Source organism: Corvus cornix, unplaced genomic scaffold (genome assembly GCF_000738735.6).
Source record: "Corvus cornix cornix isolate S_Up_H32 unplaced genomic scaffold, ASM73873v5 scaffold7, whole genome shotgun sequence".
In the NCBI taxonomy this organism is placed as follows: Eukaryota; Metazoa; Chordata; class Aves; order Passeriformes; family Corvidae; genus Corvus; species Corvus cornix.
This window is the reverse complement of record NW_024108692.1, coordinates 270,835-283,924: the sequence shown is the minus strand read 5'-3', so window position 1 is coordinate 283,924 and position 13,090 is coordinate 270,835. Positions and strand designations below refer to the sequence as shown.

Genomic DNA, 13,090 nt, shown 5'->3' with positions numbered 1-13,090 from the left:
TTACATTCCAAGGGAGATTCCTGCCTTCCTTGGCAGATGCCTGTCTTTCAAACTAAGGCAATTACTCTCCTTTTCCTGATACTCTGTGATTTGTCATTTTGCTGAGGAGGGATACCAATAAACATCTTGTTGGGCACCTACGACCAGGCAAGGTCACCCCACCACACATCTCCACATAGCTTTGTAATATCTCCAAGGACAGAGACTCCACAGCCTCTCTGGGGAACTCGTACCTGGGCTTGGTCCTCCACAAAGTAATAAAGTGTTTCCTGTTGGTCCTCAGGAATCTACTGTGTTTCAGTTTTTCCCATTGCCTTGTGTTCTGTCAGTGGCACCTCTGGGAAGAGCCTCCTTCAGGTGTTGAGACACACTGCTGAGATCTCCCCAAGCCTTCTCCTCTCTGGGCTGAACAGTCCCCTCTCTCTTAGTCTTTCCTCCTGGCAGAAATGCTCTAATCCCTTAATCATCTCTGTGGGTCTTCCCTGGGCTCTCTCCAATAGTTCCATGTCTCTCTTGTACTGGGGAACCCAGAACAGCAGCTGTGGCCTCTCCAGTGCTGAGAAGGGAAAGATCCCCTGTCTCAACTCGTTGCCTCATTCCTCCTAATACTGCCTGGGATATCAATATCCCATTGCAGGAAGAGCTTATTCCTCAACTTGGAGCCCACCATAGCCCTAAGACCCTTTTCTTGCCCAGATGTTTTGCAGCTGGGTGTCCCCCACGATGTGCTGGTACCTGGCCTTGTTCCTCCCCTTGTACAGGAATCTGCACTTCTCCTTGTTGAACTTGAAATTGTTCCTGTCAGCCCTTTTTTCTCCAGCCTGTTCAGGTCCACCTGGATGACAGCAGAATCCCTCAGTGTATGAGCCATCTCTTCCATTCTTGGATCATCATCCAAGATGCTGAGGGGACTCTCCACCCCTTACTCACAATCACTAATGGAGATGTTAAAAAGGCCAGAACACGAGTATTGACCCCTGAACCACACTGCTGATTACTGGCCTCTGCCTGGGCTACCCTGTGCCCTGTTGTCTGCTGGAGCTTGGACTGCCGTGGGGCTGATGTTCAAGGCCATTGGATCCACCCAGTCCAAATCTGGTTGTCTTTCTTGTCCAACTGGTTGGAGACAGGGTCCCTCTAGTCCTGATCATGGGATTCTCCACTTTCTTCTTGTAAAAATTAGTTTAGAATGCCCTTCAATAAGATTATGTGGGAAAAAGACTGGGGGTAGATTTACATTTTAATAAACAGAGATTATGTTTGGTGTGCCTGACTCCCCTACATGCTAAGGAGACTAACAGAGGGAGGGGAATAGAGACCCCACTGCCAGGCTCTGCCAAAGCCCTTGCAGAGGAGGGAATTTGGTGATTATTTGAAGCTGAAAACCAAGGGAGATACAGGAGGATGTCTTGCTGTTGAACTAGCAGCCTTCTCCTTGGACTGATCATGTCCCCATCCCAAAGTTATCTTACGTACTGAGATACTCACCCCCAAGGTACGACCACCACTCACTGAGTAATATGTATGACTAAAGTCACTCAAGCTCCACCTAAATGTAAAGAAAGAATACAAAAGTGAGTTAAGAATGGGGAGAAGCTGGGATTAACTCCTTTGTAACTTCTGGGATCAGTGGATGGCTGAACCTGTCTTCTCCCCCTGTAGGGATGCTGATTGGGTAAGAACTGTACTCTGTGCATGTGGAATGATTATTTCAAGCTAGTTTTTATTGGGGATTAGAGCTTGATAGTATTTCGCTTTGAATATATTTTTTTGTTCATATACTATCACTGGCAATTCTCAAAATTTAACCTGTCAAAGTTTTATTCATAAAGAGTGTGTACTAGTTTGAAAGCACACCAGTGGGAGATCCCAAGTTGGAATTACAATTAAATGGAAAATTAAGATATAGGCAATAATACAGAAACACTGTCTTAAACGGACAGAGTCAGGATACAACCTGACACCCTGTTGGTCAGGGTGGTGGTAGCAGTCCGATAAGATGGTGGCTGCAGTCCTTCTGAAGTGGTGAATGTGGTTCTGTTGAAGCGGTGATCCTGTAGAAGGGTCTGGTCTTCCTGTGGTCGCTATGTAGCTCTTCTCTGGGAATTTAGTAGGTAAGGGCTGCCTGTGGTGTTCCAAACCTCAGATTATATCCAGGTAGGAATGACTATTCCAAATCAGCAGAAATGATTCTGTGCTTCCATCCACCACAGATCTTACCTTCCTCATGGCTAGGAAGTCACTCAAGTTCCCAGTGATGTTTGAATTCAGCCAGAAAGTTTGGTCAGATGATCTGTGGCTTTCTTGTCCCACTGCAGCATTGTTGCTCAGACCCAGAGCTGCTTGGCAGCTACCCCCATATAGGCCTGATCCTTTCCTTTTCCTCAATTTTCTTTTCTTTTTCCTTCTATTGTGCCTCACAGCTTTTTCCCATTGACCATCTGTCCCAGTGTGGGTTGGGTTCTCCTCCCCAGGAATAAGCTAGCCAGCTGTTAGAAACCTTAATTGCTCCATTGTTAGTTTTTGTTAATGTTATAAATAAAGTATGTAATTCATGCTATTATGTATAAAACTGAAATGTAATCAGACCATACAGAGACAGAATTTCAAAATCCCTCCACCAGCCTGGCTGAGAGAAAAATTTCACAGCACCAAAAGAAGTTCTCTCACAGATGTAATCAATAAGTGAGGATTCCACCTAGGTGGGGTTGGATCTTATCACCGGGACATTTGCACCATGACGACTTGATCACCACCTTCTGATACCTACATCTCATCTGATAAGGGATCGGACATTCTGGGAACTAAAAATAACTGTTCCAGGAACCAGAGATGGCCCATCCATCACCAGAAATGGCCCACTCATCACCCAGGATGGACAGTCCATCAGACCCAGGAAAGGCTTTGTGCAGCCCAATTCTGGGACAAGAAAACTTCATGAATATGCTAAAATTACGAGAAGAATATAATTAATTCAGACTCTGCCCAAAAACTGTATAAAAAGGGACCAGCCAAAGCAGCAGCCGTGAACTTGGGAGCTCTGATGCGATACAGATCAGATCTATGCATGTTCACCCAGCTCCGACCCCGGGCTTGGTGCTGCTTTTCTCGATCGTGGCTTTTGAGACTGATATTTCAGTCGCATAATACATGTTATTTCTTTATAAATTTTGATTGGGCAATCTCGTTTATCTCATTAATAAACCTGCTTAGCAGGAAATTTGCTACAGTTGTTTCTTTCAGCTTCTTTTTCTGCTCTGCCGTCGGGAAGCCCAGAGCCAGTGTGTGCCCGCCAGGACCTGGGGCCACGCTCCTCCGCATGGCACCGACTCAGGGACTTGCCAGAGCTGGTGAGAAATCCCAGGGAGTCTCTCTCCGCCGTGTTTGGGAGTCGGGCTGCTGCTGCTGCCCAAGCCCCGCCATGCCTGTGCTGCTGCTCTGGGGTTGTTTGCTACGCTGTAGCTGTTTCACCCCTGCCTGCTGGGAGGTCCGGTGGTCCAGCTGCAGCTGCAGAGTTTCTGCTGCCTCTTGCTTGCTGGTCCCGGGAGAGCCCGCCCTGCCATTCCAGCTTGCTGCCCCTGAGGTTTCCCACTACAGCTCCTTTTGCTATCCAGAGGAGGCACCGGGATTGGCTGCCCCTTGGGGTTTGTAAAGGAAGTTCCTTCTCCATCCCTTCCTGCCGGCTGTGCCCGCCATCGTCCACACGGAGAGAGACGGCGGGACCCGCGCCACAGCGCCCCCTGCAGCCGCGGGGGAACCATCGCACCCGCCCTGCCCGGCCGGGAGCCACCAGCGCCCCTGCCGGCCGTGACCGGAACTGCACCGGGGGGAAAGTGCCTGCGGCAGAGAGAAGGCTGTCACTGGGGTTTTGGGGGGGTGGGGGGTAAGATTCCACAATTTCAGTATCTAGCATTTATTCAATTTTTTTTTTAATAAACAGGGTTTTTTTTTTCCACTTTCACCCTCTCGTATCCATTTCTCTCATTGGCAGAAGAAAAGGGAGTTATTGAAGCCCTTTCTCCTTAGAGGAAACACTCATTCCAGGGTTTTTTCCTGAAATTTGTCAAAACTGAGACACACAGCAACAGCTTAAGGCCAAAACCAAAGTCATAGACGGTTTTCCACTCTTCATGTCTAGAGTTGACCAAGAAATGTCCCATGGTGGGATGCCCCTCTCCTACAGTCACTGCAATGACCAATGGCAAACTGACCCCTTGCTGAGGCTTTCCCCAGGAGAAGCCGCATTTGTTCCCCCACAGGGCAGCCTGTTCTTTCTAGAGCCAATGGGCACAGGGGCAATGGCAGCCCTTGAGGGAAGTGGGATTGCCTGTGGAGCTGCCTGACACATAATGGACCTCAGTCACTGTGAAATTTTAAATGTTCCCCGAATTGTCAGTTAGTGCAATGAAATTTTAACAAACTATTGAGAGTGACCTTTTACTATCACTTCCTCTTTAGGCTTGTGCATTGTTTTCCACCTCATTGACTGTTAGAGTTTCATTGACACAATTTTTTCATGTGGGTTGTAGTGAATGAAAAGACTGGATTTTAAAGCATTAGGAGATGAATTGGAAGGACCACCTAGAGAAAGAAATAAAAAACTCAGTTAAACCAAAGAAGGATGAGAAAATGCAGGAGAAACTGCAGTGGGCTTCTCACCCCCAAAACATTTTCCAAAATATTATGGCAGACCAAGACATAACAGCAGAAATGCAGAACACTGTGTGTATGTCCCCGCACAGATGCATGCCCGGAGCTCTGCTGTTGAGGAACACATCTGGTGCAGGAGCTGGGTTTGCAGCTGCAGTTCCAGAGGCAGACGGACATGCAGGTTGAGATGCAGGCTGAGCTCTAGCTGGGAGCCTGGAGAGACCAGAAGCTGTGCACTGCCAACCTTTGTAACAAAGGACAGAAACCCAGTGACTGCAGCGAGGTGGATGGACACTGAGAGACAAAGCAGGGGCCCTGACCTGCCAAACCTGATCGATAACAAAGGAGACCAAGGCCTGTGATGCCAGAGAGGTGGATGGACATGGAGACACTCAGCAGAAGAAAAAGACTTGGGAGGAAAGGAGAGACTTTTGGGCTGGAAATATGAGGGGGAAGAGGTGACAAATATGAGAGGACAAAATGGTAGGATATGTGAGGTAAAAAATGGGAAACAAGAGGGGACAAAAGGGTGGGAAATGTGAGAGAAAAATGGTAGGAAATGTCAGGGGAAAGAAGAAGGGAGAAAAGGGCAGAAAACTTGAAGGGGAAAACCAGCAGGAAAAATGAGGGAAAAGGGATGGAAGTGAGAGGAAAAATGGGTATGAAACAGAAGGAGAGAAAAGGTGGAAAACGTGAGGGGACAGAAGAGTGAGAAGTGTAAGAAGAAAAATGGCAGAAAACGTGAGGGGAGAAAAGGGTGGAAAGTGAGAGGAAAAAAGGTTTGCAAAAGAAAGGGTGGAAAACACCAGGGGAAATAGGAAAAGTGCAGGAAAATGATGTGAGCCCAAGGGGTACTTTACTAAGATGCACCAGCTCAAGCTGTTTCTGTGTTGTTGCACCACAAATCAGTGGCTTTGTGGAATGAGACATCTGAGACTCTGCCATGGGAAACCTGGGGTTGAAGCGGTGAGGAAACCTGGTGTCACTGTGTGAGTGGGGGGTGTGGGGACTCAAGTGGGGACCTGTCAGGTCACTGGAGCCACCAGTGAACCAGCAATGAAATAAGAAATGAGCAGTTACAGCAGCAACATGAAGGGCAGAGTGTATAAGAGAGACATGATTCACACACAAGTGCTCACCACGTGCAACCTGGTGCTTCCATGACCACTCACTCCACCTCTGCCCTGAGTGGAAAGGATCCATCCCCCCCAGCCCCTGAGCATGGCGTGAGGTGGTCTAGAATAAGCCCAGGGTCATGGCCAGTCCCCTCCTGGCTCCTGCCAAATGAACCCTGTCCCGGCCAGAACCAGGACATTCCCCCAGTGCTGTGCAGGCAAGAGCGCACTGCGGGGAGGCTGCCCAGCTGGCCCAGGGAAGCAGAGGCTGGCCCCAGGCGCTGCTGGAGCACAAGGAGCAGAGGGCAGCCCCTGCCTTCCTTGCTGCCCACCAGCTTTGCCTGGGGCCTTTGGGCCAGGCCTGCCAGGGCCCCCAGGGCCCCCAGGATCCCCCCTGAAAGCTCTGCCTGAGGGCACAGGAAGTCTGGAGGGACGGTTCAAGTGTGTTTCAGGAGCTGAGCCATGCCACTGCTGCTGGAGCAGGTGTCTGGAGTTGGACCAGGTGATCTCTTAGGGTCATTTCCAATCTCAACTACTCTGTGTTTCTGTGATTCTGCACAGGGCATGAGACATCTGAAACCACAATTTTCAGAATCTCCAAAGTCAGATGGAACTGTATCTGTACCCAATTCCTTTGTGTATTTAATTTTCGTTTCCTCTGTTTCTTTGCAGACATGGTGATAGAAAGTGCGTAAGAAATGAGTGGTGTCATACAGAGGTACTGAATCCTTCTTGGAAGGTTATTGATCACCAAGCAGAATGGAAGTCAGGAAGCAATTCCAAAGTGTTTGGAAAAATCCTTTTAGTGTAAAGTATCACTTTACTCCATAATTCTGGTTGTGATTGAAGAAGGAATGGAGCTGGAATTTAAATGTCCTCCAGAGAAGCCATTAAGGGAATTGTGTATTGCTTCCTACTTCTGTCCAGCCTTCTTCACATTTGTCCTGAGCTTGACCTCCCACCCTGCCTGCATTCCCTGGGCTCTCTGTGTTGGGAAGTGCTCGTGCTGCTGGAAGACTCAGAGCATTTCTACCTCCTGGGATTTGGTGTGTGATCCTCCTGTGCCATGGCAGATACATCGACTGTGTGATTTCAGCAAACAAAGGAAACAGCAGCCAAAGTGCCCCCCAAAGCAGAGCAGCTGAATTACCCAGTGAGTTCTACACCAAATCTCAGGTAAGAGTCCTGGGAAGCTTGGATTGTAAGTGTTTTACCAATTCGTGTGTGTGAAGAATCTGGGATGTACAGCAATTGCTAATTTCGAATCCCAATTTTGCTGTTATCTATACCCAGAAATTGTTGTTCTAGTATATAGAAAAATCTCAACTATTCAGATGTTCCCTTGGCATAAAACAAGGAAGAAAGAAGAAAAGAAGAAGGAACAATAATCAGGCTTAAAGGGCAGCAGAAATGTGAGCTGGTCCTTGCTGAACATTGTGCTGGTTTGCCCTGTTCCCGTGGGCAAGGACTCAACAAGGGCCTCATGGCAATAAAACTTTGTGAGCCCAAGTCAGGTGTCCGTGTCTGTATCACCCTCGCAGGGTGAGCGATACATTCAGATGCTCCATTTCTCCTCAGGTGGATTCGCTGTCTGGGAGGTTCAGCAGCAGCGTTCTGGAAGGAAAACAGCCAGTCTGACCACAGCTCCAAAGAGGGGACACAGGGAATGAGCATTCCCAGCTGCAGGCACTCCTGGCCTCTGGGTTCAGAACTGGAAACTCAATCCCAGGGTGGGTTTTCCATCCCAGCAGAGCTCTGCCCCTTCATTGTGTGCCTGCAATGTGGAGGCTGCTGCTGTTCTTTCAAAAGGTGTTGATGTGGATGAAGTCGTCCAGGACAGAGGAGGGACCTTGAGCTTCCTCAGGTGTTTTTCACAGAGACAGTCCATGGGTGGGGGTCACTGGATCCATGGCCAGGCACGGCCATGGCTGCAATGGAGCTTGAGACAAAAACACCTCTAACACCGCTCAGACAGGGACTCAAGGCCCAAGCTTGAGCTTAAATGGAGCTTCTGGAATCTAAATGGAGCTCCTGAAGCTAAAATGGATTTTCAGGCTATGTGGACAGGGCTCCAACCTAAGAATATTACTCTCTGCTTAGTTGTTAATCAGCACTCAATCCTGCTGGATCATAAATCACAGTTTCTAGTGAAAATATTTTGAGAGCCAGCACAGCCCATGCTCATGCTTTAGCTGAATTTTCCCAATCACTTCTGCGCCCTTATTATGGGAACTATCAAAATCTGGAATCTGGCCAGAGCCAGTGCAACACAACATGCAAATACCTGTACTTTGGTTCCGTTACATGACAGAGAACATTAAATAGTTCACATTTTTTCTAGCAAAAAAACCTTCTATGAATTTCATAGTATGTTTAAGAAAAAGAAATAAAAGAAGCCCTTTTATTTTGGCAGCAATTCGTGACTTAGATATTGTACTGATACGTGGAAAAGACTCCACTACTGAAATAAGTTGTAAAGTAGGTATGTTTATTCCAGTGCTGGGGCACATGTGGATTGCTCCACCAAATGCATGCGTGCCCGCAATACCATTTGGCTTGGTATATATCGAGTTACAAGCTGCATATTCATTACGTTTCCCAATGTGCCTATACATATTCATTTCCTAGCCCCACCTAGCCCTGTTTCCTATTATAATGAGCCCAAAGTCATTTCCATATGGCTTGTGCTTGCACAGTGCCTCGTGCAGGGGTTTCTGGGATGAAGTAGGGAGTCTTCCTCGATGAAGTAAGGAGTCTTCATCAATTTGAACTTTTCACCTTGCTTCCTTGCGCATGCTCCCTGAGTCCCTGGCCCAAGTCAAGCTCCAAGGCTGGTTTGAGCTGGTTCCTAGGTCCAAAGCAGGATCTTCTGGTCACGGCTGCTTCTCCTTATCAATAGTCTTGTATCCTCCCTTTTCCTACTTGGCAAATGTAATTAATATTAGGCAAGCTATATGCATTGTTTTAGGAAGCAGCCCTTTTAGTAATTCACTTAACCCTTGTTTTCCCAGCTCAGTAGTAGTTTGAAATCAAACCAGTGAGAGACTCAAAATCAGAACTACAATTTAATAGGAAAATTAAAAATAAATGCAATAGTACAGAAACACTGACAGTCAGGATACAACCTGACACCCTGTCGGTCAGGGTGGCGGTAGCAGTCCGATAAAATGGTGGCTGCAGTCCTCCTGAAGTGATAGATGTGGTTCTGTTGAAGCACTGATCCTGTAGAAGGGTCTGGTCTTCCTCTGAAGGTCCAGTGGTGGTTATGTAGCTCTTGTCCTCTGGAAACCCAGTAGGTAAGGGCTCGGTGTGGTGTTCCAAACCTCAGATTATATCCAGGTAGGAATGCTTGGTTCCTTCCCCTGGGCAAAGCATCTCACAATGGGGTGATGTAATTTTATGAATCATGCAGTGAGACTTGATGGCCCATTAACAGAAGATATCTTCCAGAGGGAGTTATCAGGGATGCATCATGGAAGAGATAAAGAACACTGCCCCACCTGGTTTTAACAGATGGTGGTGATAGAATACATACTTTTGGTTACATCTTACATTGTAACCTAAGACAAATATAAAGTCCAGTTTTAGATACTGAACTGACTCATATCCAGCACAATGCTACCAAAAAGTACTGGTAAAAATGGCTACAACAGGGGGAATGGGAAGTCAGTGTGTTCAACAGAAACATGCCTGAAGGGAGAGTCCCAGAGAGTTCCAGAGACTTCAGTGGCACAAAGTCTGTTGGGAGATCAGGAACCAGGAGTGAGGCACAGGGGTCAATCCTGCCCCAGTCCTGGTCAACTTCTTCCTGCCTGACCCCAGTGATGGAGCAGAGAGCACCCTCAGCAAGTCTGCTGATGGCACCCAACTGGGAGGGGTGGCTGAACCACCCTGGCCATGGATGGTCCTGCTGCCACCCAGAGGGACCCAGACAGGCTGGAGAAATGGACTGACGGGAACCTCTTGGGGTTCAGTGAGGAGAACTGCAAAGTGCTGAGAGAGGGACAAGCCCAGGCAGCAGCACAGGCTGGGGGACACCCAGCAGAGCAGTTGGACAGTGGGAGGCATCAGGGTCCTGGTGGACACCAAGTGAAACCTGGGAGAGCAATTTGCCCTTGCCCCAAAGAGGGATCATGGTCTCTAAGGCTGCATTAGGAGGAACGGTGCCAGCAGGTCAAGGGAGGGGATCCTTCCACTCTCCTCAGCACTGGAGAGGAGGCCACAGCTGCTGTTCTGGGCCCCCAGTACAAAAGAGACACAGAACTACTGGAGAGAGTCCAGGGAAGGCCCACACAGATGATTAAGGGATTGGAGCATTTCTGTCAGGAGGAAAGGCTGAGAGAGCGGGGACTGTTCAGCCTGGAGAGGAGAAGGCTTGGGAACATCTCAGGAATGTGTCTCAACACCTGAAAGAGGCTCTTCCCAGAGATGCCATTGACAGAATATGAGGGAATGTGAAAAATTGAAACACGAGATGTTCCTGAGGAACAACAGGGAACACTTTATTACTTTGAGAGGGACCAAGCCCAGGTGCAATCTCCCCAGAGAGGCTGTGGAGTCTCTGTCCTCGTAGATATTCCAAAGCCATGTGGAGATGTGTGGTGGGGTGACCTTGCCTGTTTGTAGGTTCCCAACAAAATGTTTATCGGTATCCCTCCTGAACAAAATGACAAATCACAGACAATTAGGAAAAAATACAGTATTTTTTCAGGAAAACTCACAGTGCCCAGGAAGGGCTTTTTCAATTATACCATGAAGGAACATTTTTTTCCGCAAGCATATAAAATTTCCCTCAAAATATTTTTCATTCTGATGCATAATGTAAATAATTTCAGAGCTGGCCACCGTAACAGATCTGTCCTCTCTTTCGTTAGCTTTGTTCAGGAGACACAAATCAGGCAGCAGCCTGATTACAATGGGATTTGATCATTGCCTGTACATTACTGATGTTTGAAATGCAGAGTGACCTACAGATTGCCATCAGAAAAGAGACCTATTTATCATCACCAGAAAACTACATTATTTCCAGAGGCTCACGATCAGGCTCTGCAGTAACAGGGCCTGTGGAGCAGAAGGGAATGAATTTCCCTTCCTGGCTGCTGCCATCAGCAATGCTGAAAGTGTACAAAGCTCTTGCCTTACAGACATCATAAAAAGAAATCTGCTTGGCTGGGATGTCCAAGAAGATCCCAATCTTTGACAAAGTGCCAGTCACGGTCAGACGGGTCCAACGATCTGTGTAGGCCCAACAGTCTCGTCCATCTGCCAACCCTATGGCCCAGAAGCCATTCTCAGGGCCCAGAGTCAATGGCCCTTTGCGAGTCACAGATTCCCAGGCAATACCCAAGGCCCAGATTCTTCTTGTCCCAACAGACACTTCCCAGTAGTGTTTCCCAGATGTGTATCCTTCCTTTGCCAACACAGAACTGTGGAAATAAATCTCGTCACATTGCTGGGCAAAAATTGGATGACAACAGTGTCAGTATGGTGCAGGGTCCATTGTGACACTGTCCAACTTCATGAAACCAAGGAACCGTTGTGACACTATGAAAACTCATGTTACCAAGGGGCCACTGTGACACTGGGGGTTTGTGTAAACAATGGTCCAATGTGAAACTGCAGAACTAAGGAGACCACTGTGACACTGTGGGGCCCCATGGAATCAAGGGGACCATTGTGGGACCCCACATGATCATGAATCCTACCAGGAACCTGCTCCAGGTGGGCGTCACTCTCTATGGTTCTGCAGGTCCTGCCAGGATCCTTCTTCAGCACAGGCTTCCTTTGGGAATCTATCTGCTCCATCAGGGATCCTGCATGGGTTTCAGGTGGATCTCTGCTCCATCAGGGACCCCCACAGGCTGCAAGTGGATTTTCTGCTTCATCATGGTTTGCAAGTGAACAATAAATGTGTCCAGCTGTGTCATCGGGGTGAGGGAAATTTCTGGGGACCTCCTGCACCCCCAGCCCTGCTCCTCATCCCAAATGGGCATGAAGCTGCTGGGACGGGGGAAGGGGGGTCCTGATTTCTCCCAAGTGTCCCTCCACCAATGGACAAGCTTTGAGGCACTTTGAAGCCATTTTGGGGGTGAAGTTGGAGGGCAGAGGGACATCTGAGAGGGCAGAGGAACACTTTTAGAGGATTTTTGGAGTGTCCCTGTGTCCCTCTCCCCAAATCTCCCCCCTCCTCCGGCACTTGCTCCCCTGGCCCAAATGGTCTCTCCTGTGCCCCCAAAGGAGGGGGGACACCCAATTCCCTCGGTGCTGGGTTCCTCCCTAATCCCAGCAGCTCGACAGGGTGCAAAGGGCTAGGGCCAAGGCAGGCAGGACACTGTGTAAGGGGGTGGTGTGTGGCTGGGGTGACTGCGGGCAGGGCTATGCTAATGAGGCATTGGCCTTCCCGGGTGATTTGGCAGGATAATATGGGGCGGAACAAATGCAAATTGCAGTGCACAAGCAGCCAATCATGCATGATGCAGCAAGCAGGAGTGGGGGAGGGAGGGGCAGTGGGTGGGACTCAAGAGCCAAGGGGGGTGAAGGGAGGTGTGGCCGTGCAAAGTCCATTTAGGGTACTACAAAGGGCATGCTGGGAAAGCTGAGCACAGGGCGTTTCAGGAGTTTGGGGGTTGGTGCCAGTGGAGCACAGGTGGGACATATCAGATGAGTGGGAGAGTCTGTGCATGAGGAGGTCAGAAAGGGTGTGGGAAGACAGGTACGTGGGGGTGAGTGGGGGTTTCTGCCGTGTTTGCAGGGCTGTGGCCTCCTGGCTGAGATGAAGTGTAGGATTGGTTTTGAGCACTGAAATATCTGAGATGTCCTCCATGAGAGACCTTAATATTCTATGTTTTTTTGGGTGCAGGATCAGAAACAGAGCTTGCTCCCCTACTCTGTGTATGGTCCTGGTATTGCAGAAACTCCAGGAAAGGGGCATCCCACAATGGGGCATTTATTAATTAACTCCAGACATAAAGAGTGGAAAACTCTGTGACTCAGGTTTTGGCCTGACTGTGGTTTGCAGAGAGCTGCAGTGTGTCACAGCCCCGGCTGTGCTTCCTTCGGAGAAGGTGTTGGATCTAGTGGAAGGACCCTATGGGGCTGGGAGTGGCTGTATGAAGCTTGAGAGTCTCTGTGGCAGTGACAGGGGGCTATATAGATGCAGATTGCCATTTGCAGCTGGGAAGTACGAGGCTCCAGAGCAACCATATGGGACTAAGGGAGTACATGGGTGGGGCAGCTGTGACCTCTCAGCCCGGTATGTCCTCCAGAGCCACAATTTCCCCCGTACTTCTGTCCCCATCCAAACAGTTCCTGTGCTCACCTACATT

At 48.8% G+C, this 13,090-nt stretch overlaps 1 non-coding gene across 1 annotated transcript; it reads left to right on the top strand.

Annotated features, from left to right (window-relative positions):
- The first annotated feature begins 12,514 nt into the window (after nt 1-12,514).
- Nucleotides 12,515-12,701, top strand: LOC120412285. The gene has a single exon (XR_005604798.1). It is a non-coding gene; the product is annotated as a U2 spliceosomal RNA (small nuclear RNA).
- The last annotated feature ends 389 nt before the right edge of the window (nt 12,702-13,090 follow it).